The sequence below is a fragment of the Akebia trifoliata genome, chromosome 11 (genome assembly GCF_017979445.1).
Source record: "Akebia trifoliata isolate Shusen 1 chromosome 11, ASM1797944v1, whole genome shotgun sequence".
NCBI classification, from domain to species: domain Eukaryota; kingdom Viridiplantae; phylum Streptophyta; class Magnoliopsida; order Ranunculales; family Lardizabalaceae; genus Akebia; species Akebia trifoliata.
The window spans coordinates 27,013,214-27,024,552 of NC_141385.1; positions in this window are offsets into that span (position 1 = coordinate 27,013,214).

The following is an 11,339-nucleotide window of genomic DNA, read 5'->3' on the forward strand; positions in this document are numbered from 1 at the left end:
GAGTATTAATTTAGAAGGTCCATTTAAAAAAAAAACTAAAAATAAAAAATTATTATTATCCATATCAAAAAAGAAATATATATATATATATTCAAAAAAAATAAAAATATTTTAAAACAATCTTTCAATAATGAGCTTTATGACTACAAAGAATTTGGAATTAATGAACAACATGGGTATCATGTCAAATTTTGAAAGGTTAGACTCAGTTCGATAAGAAGACTGAAGATGACTCAAGAACCCTGAAGAATATCATCATACTTTTTTTAATCTTTTTTTATTATTCCTTGTCTGCATGAATATAAACGTTGAACGACAAAATAATAAAAAACTACCCAAATTGGGGCACTCCACATATTTCTTAGTCTAAGTCTATCAAAATATCATTCATCCACCAAAAGCCTTCATTTTCAAAACACCAAGTCTAATTTCAACCAACCACTTCTATTTTAATGTCCAATTTTTAAGTGGACCTTGCAAATTGAAAAAAAAAGTTAATATCAATGATTTATTAATTTGTTCTACCTTGAAGATTTTTCTTGCAAGCTTATCGAAGAAGAAAATGAAAAATATATATGCTTATTCAGGGGCAAGCCTAAATGAATAATCATAGGGATACTTGGAAATCATATCGAAAAGTAAAGGAGAATGTTAAAAGAATGTCGAAAAAAAGATTAGATCAACAAAAGTTCGATAAAATGGTTTGACCCTTATGCAAGGAGACCTTAAGAGAAGTTTCTAGTCCAATCACGAAGAATTAGTCATCGTCAAGGATTTAAATCTGCAAAAATTCTATCTCTTGAGCCGACAAGTATTAAATGACATCAGAAGATGTTATTGAAAAATCAAATCTCGAAATGAAGAGAGACATTCCTTCTACTATCCTTACATACCTACTGCAAGTCAACCCACTCCAGTCTTCATCATCCTTCAATGACTTAGAATCAGGGCATGCCACCTCACACTGGGGAAATTTTGAAAAAAAAAAGATTTCGTTCAAAGTAACTTGGATCAAACTCAATGAAGTATGGTTAAAAGCATCAATCATCCCAAAAGTCATCAAATCCAAGATTTCAAACGAGCTCCGTGCCACCAAATCGAGGAATTAATAAGGCAAATCCTTGCAGATCTTGTGTTTGGATAGCCATTTTCCATCAATTATCTAATTTCATCAAATCCAAGATTTCAAGCGAACTATATGCCACGAAATCAAAGAATTCAAGGAGGCTAAACCTTGCCAGACCCCGTGTTTTGGCAGTCATCTTCTAAAGACACTATCCCACTTTATGCTCTCAAACGTGCATAAGCGAGTTCTTTCTGGCTTACATAAAAAGAGATGTAATTTCCTTATAAAAAAAATAGAATAAAAGGGAAACCATTGATTCAACCTATCTATTATATCAAATTTTATATTCGAGCTTATACAATTATTGGCGAGCCTCAACCATATCGATGTTAAGTCCCAAAATTAAATCATTTCTGATCAAAAAATTGATTTGAAAAGAATACTTCCACCATAAATATTCATTGATGATGAAAGAATAGTTATCTGTGAGAAATTTATAAGAAGTGTAACGTGAGTTGAAATGGGCATAGTGAAAACCTGCAAAGATGTTGTGAATAAGAATCAAATCATGGCGAAATCGAATACCATAGTCATGATAAAAACCTAAAAGGGCATCGATGCATAAAAATTATAGAGTCAAACTTGGTGAAAATCGTAATTGACACCAAGGGCATGAAGGACAACAAAAGAAATAAAAAAAGAAGAAGAAATATCATCTCTATCCACTAATCACTCTCTACTTCGATACTATTTGAAGTCTGAATAATCATCAATCTATCAATATCTCTGACAGATTTTAAATTCTACTACTAATCACTAATCATCATATAATCCTTTATCTCACTATCCAATCATTTTCTATCATTTTGTCGATATCCAATGGTGGAGATGACTCTAAAGGACCTTAAATAGAATTGAGAAAAATTACTCTCTATTTGACAAGCACACCCTGTTCAGTATTTAACAATGTCGGATTCTTAATCTGGTTATTTTACTCATACTAAAAGGATGGTTTAAAAAAATAAAAAAATGAAGAGTTTTTTGCTTGCATAATGCAAACTAGTATTTTAGAACTGTGACGAAAAGTTCAATTTATTATATAAAAACAAAATATCAAATTACCTGAAGTTAATAATTATCAAAACTATTTTGCATAAGTATTTTTTTAGCATTTTTCTCCTTAATAAAAGCCTAAATTGCATGTTGCTCCTTAGTTAGAGCCTAAATTGCATGTTACTCCTCAATAAGAGCCTAAATTATGTAGTACTCCTTAGTAAGAGCCTAAAATTGCTCATGGCTCCTTAATAAAAGTCTAAATTGTATGTTGCCCCTCAATAAGAGTCTAAAACTATTTGTTGCCTTTTAATAAGAGTCAAAACTACATGTTGCTCCTCAATAAGAGCCTAAACTGTGTACTACTCGTTAGTAAGAGCTAAAACTACTTGTTGATACTTAGTAAGAACTTATACAGCATATTGCTCCTTAGTAAAAGCTTAAAATTGCTCGTTGCTCCTTAGTAAGAGCCTAAATTGCATGTTACTCATCGGTAAGAGAGTAAAACTACTTATTACTTTTTAATTAAAGTTTAAAAGTGCTCGTTTCTCCTTAACAAGAGCCTAAACTGTATATTATTCCTCACTAAGAGCCTAAAACTGTTTGTTGCTCCTCAGTAAGAGCCTAAATTGCATGTTCCTCCTTAGGAAGAACCCAAACGACATCTTGTTCCTCAATAAGAACCTAAAGTGCATTTTACTCCTTAGTAAGAGGTCAAACTGCTTGTCACTTATCAATAATAACCCAATCTTCTTGTTGTTCCTTTGCAAGAGTTTAAACTACATCTCGATCCTCAGTAAGAGTCTAAACTATATTTTTCTCCTTTGCAAAAGTCTAAATTACATCTTGCTCCTCAATAAGAGCCTAAACTGCATGTTACTCATCAACAATAGTCTAAATTGTATGTTGCTTCTTAGCACATGAGCATAAATTGCACATTATTTTCAGTTTGTTAAAAATAATACAAAAAATAAGGCAATAGGAATTTTGATCTCTTTTAGATTTCACAGGTTCGTCGTTCAAAGAAAAATAAGTCAAATCATTCTTGTCTTAACAGTCTCAGATTGCAAACTTCATTTTCATTTTTCATACTTAATTCAATCCTTGTCAAATTCCTAGCCTAGGAGATCAACTTTTTATAATAGATCCCATCCTTGTTAGATTCAAAGCTTGGGAAGATCACATTTTCCTTTATTTCTCCAACCACTCCAATTAGAGAGTGTTATGGTGATGTGAAAAGCTTTTCAAAGTAGACCTACCAAAGGATCATCACTAGCCCCGTAGTTCTTTCAAAAAGTTTTTATTATTTGAGTTTATTTTCTTAAGGGAACGTATCTCATTTTATAAAAAAGAATTAAAAAAATCAAAATTTCAAAAATTCATTTTCAAGTTGCATTCAATCCCAATTTGTCGAAACACGACCAAAAATATCAAAATTTCAAAATTTATCAAACTTTATCAAATCCAAGATCTCAAACAAGCTTCGTGCCATGAGATCAATGAATTCCAACGCCCACCCTGTCAAACCCTGTGCTTGGGTCGCCACTTTTTATAAAAATTCATCAATCTATTTGGTGTTTCAAAATAATGTTTTAACAAAAAAAATCAAGCCCTCACAAGTAAGGAATAAGTTTATTCTTTGTAGTTATTTGTACGCAACTCCTACAAAGAGGCACAATTGTAGACACCCCAATTTGAACAGACCCTACCTAAAAATGGCTCAAAAAAACATATTCGACGGGCCTAAGGGCTCAAATTTTCAAAATTTAATGTTTTTTTTTTCAAATCAAAAGACCTAAGATTCTTAATAGTCCTATGGACCCATAATAAGACTTACCTAAACCCCATCATCTTCTCAACTAATCATCATTCTAAACCTCTCCTAAAAATCTAACCAAAACCTTAAGCCCATCAAACTCAAATCAAAATCTTATCTTGATCTCACTTTTATTCAAATTCAGTCCCTAACCTAATCAAGTCCAACCCAAATTTTAAGCCCAATAGACCTAAACCAATTCTAATGCAACCAAACCTAAACTATTACCCAATTATAAACTCAAGCCCCCTACTCAAGCCTAAAATCATACCTATAATCACAGTCAATCACTATAAAAATCAATGATCATCAATGAGGGACATATGTCACCACTACAACTTACCTCCCTAAAACCATTTACCAACCTCATCATCATTTTTAAAAAGTTAACCAACCCATACCTCAACCCACACCCATGTCATAACATAATCTCATCATATTATCCTGAAAACACTTTACAAGCTATCTTTATACCCCTCCTCCCCACACCCATGTACCTTAGTCAACTCACCTAACACATACCCACATACCACTTTTGACATTTGTCACCATCTCTTCCACCCTCCCAAAATATCAACAATTACCCCCTTACATAACTATTCTTCTAATCAACACCAAAACCCACACCCCTTAACCCCACTTAACATACCCATATGGGTTGAAGGATTCAACTCACTGTTAATTACACAATTTTCCATATATGCCCTCTTCTAATCTTAAGCCTCCTACACCTCCCTTACAAATATCATGCCATTCGTCATCATTTCACACTTTCATCCCATTTTACTCTTAAAAGTCACCTCAAAATCCTATTAAACCCCCATTTTCTCATAAATTCCAAAGGTTTGAATGTTCTCTCTCAAGCCTCTTAACTCTCAATCTTTTTCACTTCTATCAATTCCTCTAAAAATTCTCTAAACTCACAACTTACAACTCACAATCCCTATACTAAATACGTTTGCTATCATCCTTAAGTTCAAATATAAGAACAAGAAGACATATTAGGAGATCAAGAGGAAGAAAATTGAAGAAAAAAATACTCCAAAGACAAGATAGAGTAAAGATAAAGTAATGTGAAAATCTCCTTATCTCTCCTCCATCTTCTTTTTTCTATCCTCCTCACTTCTCTTATTTTATTTTTGATTTAGAATAACCATAGAGTGTAATGTAAACCCTCCCCTACCTTTGGTAGATCGGACTTCGGTTCGATAGAAAATGTAGGGGTTGAAATCACCTTTTTCAAAATAAAGTCTTAGTCATATTTAATTCCTACTCACACGTGCACAAACCACACAAATGTTTTGAGGCTATTGATAGTGGGGCCCTTCTCATTCCATGAGAATAGGCCCATAATCACAAATCCCATATTTTTTGCAAAATTATATGAGTTTGAGGCAAAAATATGGTAATGTTTCTTCTCCCAATGAGATGACCCTCTTAGTTTAAGTCGATATTAAAAACTCCTTCATTCGAGGGCACAAAATCGTGACTTTCCCAAATATTTTTTTCTTTATTATATTTTCTTAAAATGGCCATGTCTTTAAAAGTTACCCACCTAAAGCGGAGAGGGAAGGGTGCATAACACCTTCCCTTATCTCTAATTGAACAACTTACTTAGATCTTAGGTAGTTCGGTACTTTATCCTTACGAGAGTCACTACAAAGAAAAAAAAATAACTATTCTCTCAAAATCATATTCTAGGTGCTCATTCACACCCTTTTCTAAATAAGAATGGTGACGAATCCAAATCTACGTAGAGATGATTTTTAGATTCGAAAATCGCACATCTACAACAAAGTTTCAAATTATAATGAATGTGATAACAATGTAACTACCAGTTTTATTATATATGATCCAGTATTTCCATATCTCATAGATTTAGAGAGATATTATTGGCACCCCCACTTTTTCATATTACACCCCAATTTCTTATATTATCTATTACACCCCAATTAAAATTAAAACACACTATCCAATAGTACAAAGGTTTGGTTCAAATTATTAGTGAAATCCTTTTCTTACTAAAATAGTAAAAAAAAATAAAAAAGAAATATTAGCCTTACTAAGGGTCAATTTGCTCAAATAGATTACCACATTGACATTTGAGCACCATAGCCCTCTAGATTTCTTGGAAAACAGAGATAAAAAAAAAAATTCAAAAACCAATTTCCTTTGCACTTGATCCAGGGTTTTGAAAATGGATGGATATTGAATTTTGACATAACCCCTAAATTTTAAAATATAATTCAATGTGTAAAATGATTTAAATTTTTTTTTTTTTTTCAAAGTTCATATAATTTTATGCTCTACATCCCTAAAGTATCAGATCATGTTTTTGGATGCCAAGAGGTGAGCCCAAGGATCCTTAGTAGGGGTGAAATCCTTACTAACTTAGTAAGGGTAGTTGGACTCAGAATAATATTACAGCATCAACTAGCTTTACTAAGTTAGTAAGGATTTCACCCTCACTAAGGATCCCTAGGCTCAACTTTGGCACCCAAAACCATGATGAGATGCTTCAATGTTGTAGAACATAAAATTATATGAACTTTGAAAAAACACAATTCAAATAAAAACAAAATCATTTTTCACCATTGAATTATACTTTTAAATTTGGGAGTTATGTCAAAGTTCACTAGCCATCCATTTTTAAAACCCTGGATCAAGTGCAAAGGAAATTTCTTTCTGATTTATTTTTTTATCTGAGTTTTTCCAAGAAATCTAGAGGACTGAGGTGTTGGATTGCCAATGTGGTACTCCATTTGAGCAAAATGATCCTTTGTAAGGCTTAAACTCCTTACTAAGTCAGTAAGGCTAGTTGTTTATCTACTCTGCATTATGGTTATACCATTCGTTCAAACAATGACAATGCAGCAATTGTTTACAAGATGAAAAGAAAAGAAAAGAAAAAACTACTTCATAGTACACTACTACACAACTCATTCAATATATTTGTAGTTGTTATACACTACTATGTTAAAATAAATGTTAATAAATGATGATTAATATTTATTTAAAATTGATTCAAATAAAATTAATTTGGTTTATTTTAAAAATGATATTTTGAAAGTTACTTTATGGTTGGTTTACTTTTTGTTAAAAGAAAAGTAAGTAATTTTTAAAAAGAGCATTTCTATTGGTTGATAACTTTTCACATGGATTGGAATTTGTAAAAGTTCTTTTGGCTCCTTTTTTTCAAATTTTTATAAATCCCACATTGCTTTTTAAAATGTTTTGGAGGGATTTTTAAACCTATAAATAAGAACCTATTCTCAACTCTTTCTTCATTCCAAAGACTCTCTCCTTGAGAGCTCCTAATGGCTTCAAGCTATATGGAAATTTAATAATTCTTTTTTATTTTATTTATATATATATATATATATATATATATATATAGATATAAAATAAGAAAGAAAGAAAGAAAGAAAGAGAGAGAGAGAGAAAAATTAAATATTTAATAGGGCCGTCCAATTTTGGATAGGCACCAAGGCCAAACCGAAAGGTGTCGAAGGGGCTTAAGGGCTTAACGGATTCCTTGATCCGAATAGGTGCCGTGCCTAGTGGTTCCAATGGGTTTCATACCTATTGAGATTCAAAAACCATTTACGAATGGGTGTGATTTTTTTTTTAAAAATTGATATAAATTTATGGAGATTAATTCTGTTAAAATAACTAATTAAAAAAATTTTCTACACAAAAGAGGCATTCGTGTATCCGAGATTCTGTGTGACAGATTTTCTCAAAATAGTGCAAATTTTGAGGAAATATACAGTTGTGTTAGAACTGGGCTCTGTTGTATCCTGAAGACAAGTTCGCCAGCAACCCATCTGCATCTTCGTGTTTAATCGGAGTGGGGGCGTCTGTTGTCTATAAGACAACGTAGAATACTACGTGCCTCAGAGCAATATTTTTTAAAGTTCTATATTATTTTTCTAACAATTTATAGACAACAGAAGATTGCTCTAATGGCACAAAGCATCAAGTTTATGAATCAAGACCTTGTAAAACTTGATCGTTTTGATGGGTCGAATTTCAAACGATGGCAACAGAAGGTGTTCTTTATGCTCCGTCAATTTAAGGTCGCTTATGTGCTTACAACAGCATGTCCAACTATTTCAACGGATGCAACTTCTGAACAAATCGACGCTCAACGAAAATGGCAAGATGATGATCTGGATTGTCGAGATCATGTACTCAATGCAATGACTGACAGATTGTTCAACTCGTTTTGCAAGTACACAACTGCTAAAGAATTATGGGATTCACTAGAGAAGAAGTATTTAACCGAAGATGCGGGTACAAAAACTTTTTTAGTTTCTAAATACTTCGATTTTAAAATAGCAGAAAATAAACCTATTCTTGAACAAGTTCAAGAGTTGCAATTTATTGTTACTGAGATGGAGGAAGAAAATATTAAACTTCCCGAAAGTTTCCAAGTGGGTGCAATAATCTCTAAATTACCACCCAGTTGGAAAGACTATAGAAAAATCCTGTCTCATAATAAAAATTTGCAAACTCTAGATGAGATTTTCAAAGATTTAAAAATAGAAGAAGAAAATAAGATTAGAGATAAAAATGATGATCGCTCTGAATCAATTAAGGCTCATATAGTTGAGTCTGTAATTCAAGAAAAGAAAAAATACAACAAGCCTTTTACAATAGAAAACCATTCAAGAAATTTATCAGGAAAAATGGTCATGGTCAGTTTAAAAATAATGAAGGTGACTGCTATGTGTGTGGGAAAAATGGACATTTTGCAAGAGATTGTAGAAAACGTCAAGGTAAAAAACCGAAGACCGAATCTAACATGGTAGGAGATGTAGTAGTTGCCGTTGTGTCCGAAGTAAACATGATTGAAACAAAAGGACATTGGTGGACCGACTCAGGTGCAACACGACATGTGTCATTTGATAGATCTACTTTCAAATCATACAAAGTTCAAGATGAAGGACAACTTTACATGGGAAATTCTTCTACCATCAAGATTGCGGGATCCGGTACTGTGGAACTCAAACTCACTTCTGGAAAGACTCTCTTGTTGAAGGATGTTCTACATGCTCCAGAAATTAGGAAGAATTTAATTTCTGCTTGTATGTTAGACAAAAATGGGTTTAAGTTAGTCCTTCATTCTGAAAAACTGATCTTGACCAAAGATGATATTTTTATTGGTAAAGGGTATGTTGTAAACAATATGATTAAGTTGAATGTAATCAATAAAAGTTCTTTTGCTTATATTGTTGAATCTTTTGATTTGTGGCATGCTAGATTAGGACATTTAAATTCTCAATCTATAAAAAATATGATGAATTTAAATTTAGTACCTAAGTTTAATAAAGAAAATAATGATAAATGCCATATATGTATACAGTCTAAAATAGTAAAGAAATCACATCGTAGTGTAGAGAGAACTTCTACTATCTTAGAATTAATCCATTCAGATTTATGTGAATTAAATGGGATACTAACTAGAGGTGGTAAAAGATATTTTATCACTTTTATTGATGATTTTAGTAGATACTGTTATATATATTTGTTAAGAAATAAAAATGATGCTTTTGAAGCTTTTAAATTATATAAAGCAGAAGTAGAAAATCAAGTAGAAAAGAAAATAAAAATTTTAAGAAGTGATAGAGGAGGGGAATATTTTGATAACGATTTTACTGTTTATTGTGAAAATTTTGGAATTATACATGAAACTTCTGCCCCTAGAACACCTCAACAAAACGGTGTAGCGGAACGTAAAAATAGGACATTAATAGAAATGATAAATTCTATGCTAATAAATTCTGATTTGCCTATGAATTTATGGGGTGAAGCTTTGTATTCTGCATGTCATATTTTAAATAGAGTACCGTATTATAAAGTGAACAAAACACCATATGAACTTTGGAAAAATAGAAAACCGAATTTAAAATATTTGCGAGTATGGGGTTGTTTAGCTTATGTTAGAAAACCAGATGATAAGATTAAAAAATTAGGCTTTAGAACATATAAGTGTGCTTTCATAGGATATGCTCAAAATAGTAAAGCTTATCGTTTTTAAATTAGATGATAATGTTATTATCGAATCTGTAGAAGCACAATTTTTTGAAAATCTTCAACATAAAGATAATGTTTCTGATTTAAAAAATGAAACCCATTCTGAACAAGTGTTAGGAAAAAGACAAGAAAATGGAGAACTAGAACTTAGAAAAAGTAAGAGACCAAGAAAGGATCCACATTATAATTTTGGTCCAGATTTTTACACCTATGTTTTAGAAGCAGATCCTAAGACTTATAAAGAAGCTGTAACATCTTTAGATAGTGTGTTTTGGAAAGAAGCTATGGATGATGAAATAGAATCTATTAAAACTAATAAAACTTGGGATTTAGTACCTTTACCTCCAGGTTGTAAAGCTATAGGACATAAGTGGATTTTCAAAAAGAAACTAAAACCAGATGGTAGTATAGAAAATTTAAAGCAAGATTAGTAGCCAAAGGGTTTAGGCAAAAAGAAGGAATAGACTATTTTGATACATTTTCTCCCGTTGCTCGATTAACCTCTATCAGAGTTCTTTTAGCATTAGCATCTATTCATAACTTATATATACATCAAATGGATGTAAAAACTGCATTTTTAAATGGTGATTTAGATGAAGAAATTTACCTAGAACAACCAGAAGGTTATGTAGAATCAAATAAAAGTAATCTGGTTTGTAAATTGAATAAATCTTATATGGTCTTAAACAATCACCAAAACAGTGGCATGATAAATTTGATAAGAAAATAAAAGAATTTGATTTTAAATCAAATGAATGTGATAGATGTATTTATAGTAAGGTTATAAATCAAAGTTATGTGATTATGTCATTGTATGTAGATGATATGTTAATTTTTGGTACAGATATTAATATAATTGTAGAAACTAAAAATTATCTTAAATCATCTTTGATATGAAAGACATTGGAGAGGTAGACTTTATTCTTGGAATAAAAATAATAAAAGAAGATAAAACCATTAGTTTATCTCAAGCACATTATGTTGAAAAAATATTGAAAAAATATAATATGTTTGACTGTTCACCTTCTCATACTCCTTGTGATCCAAGTAAGAAATTATTTAAGAATATGGGTAGAGCAGAATCTCAATTAGAATATTCAAAAATAGTTGGTAGCCTTATGTATTTAATGCAATGTATAAGACCCGATATAGCTTTTATAGTGGGGGTATTGAGTAGATTTACAAGTAACCCAGGACCTAAACATTGGGAAGCAATTAGAAGGGTTCTGAAATATTTAAAAGGTACTCAAAATTATTGTTTACAATATAATAGTAAACCTGAACTAGTAGAAGGGTTCTCAGATGCTACATGGAACTCTGATTCTCATGATTCAAAATCTACAAGTGGTTGGATTTATACTTTAG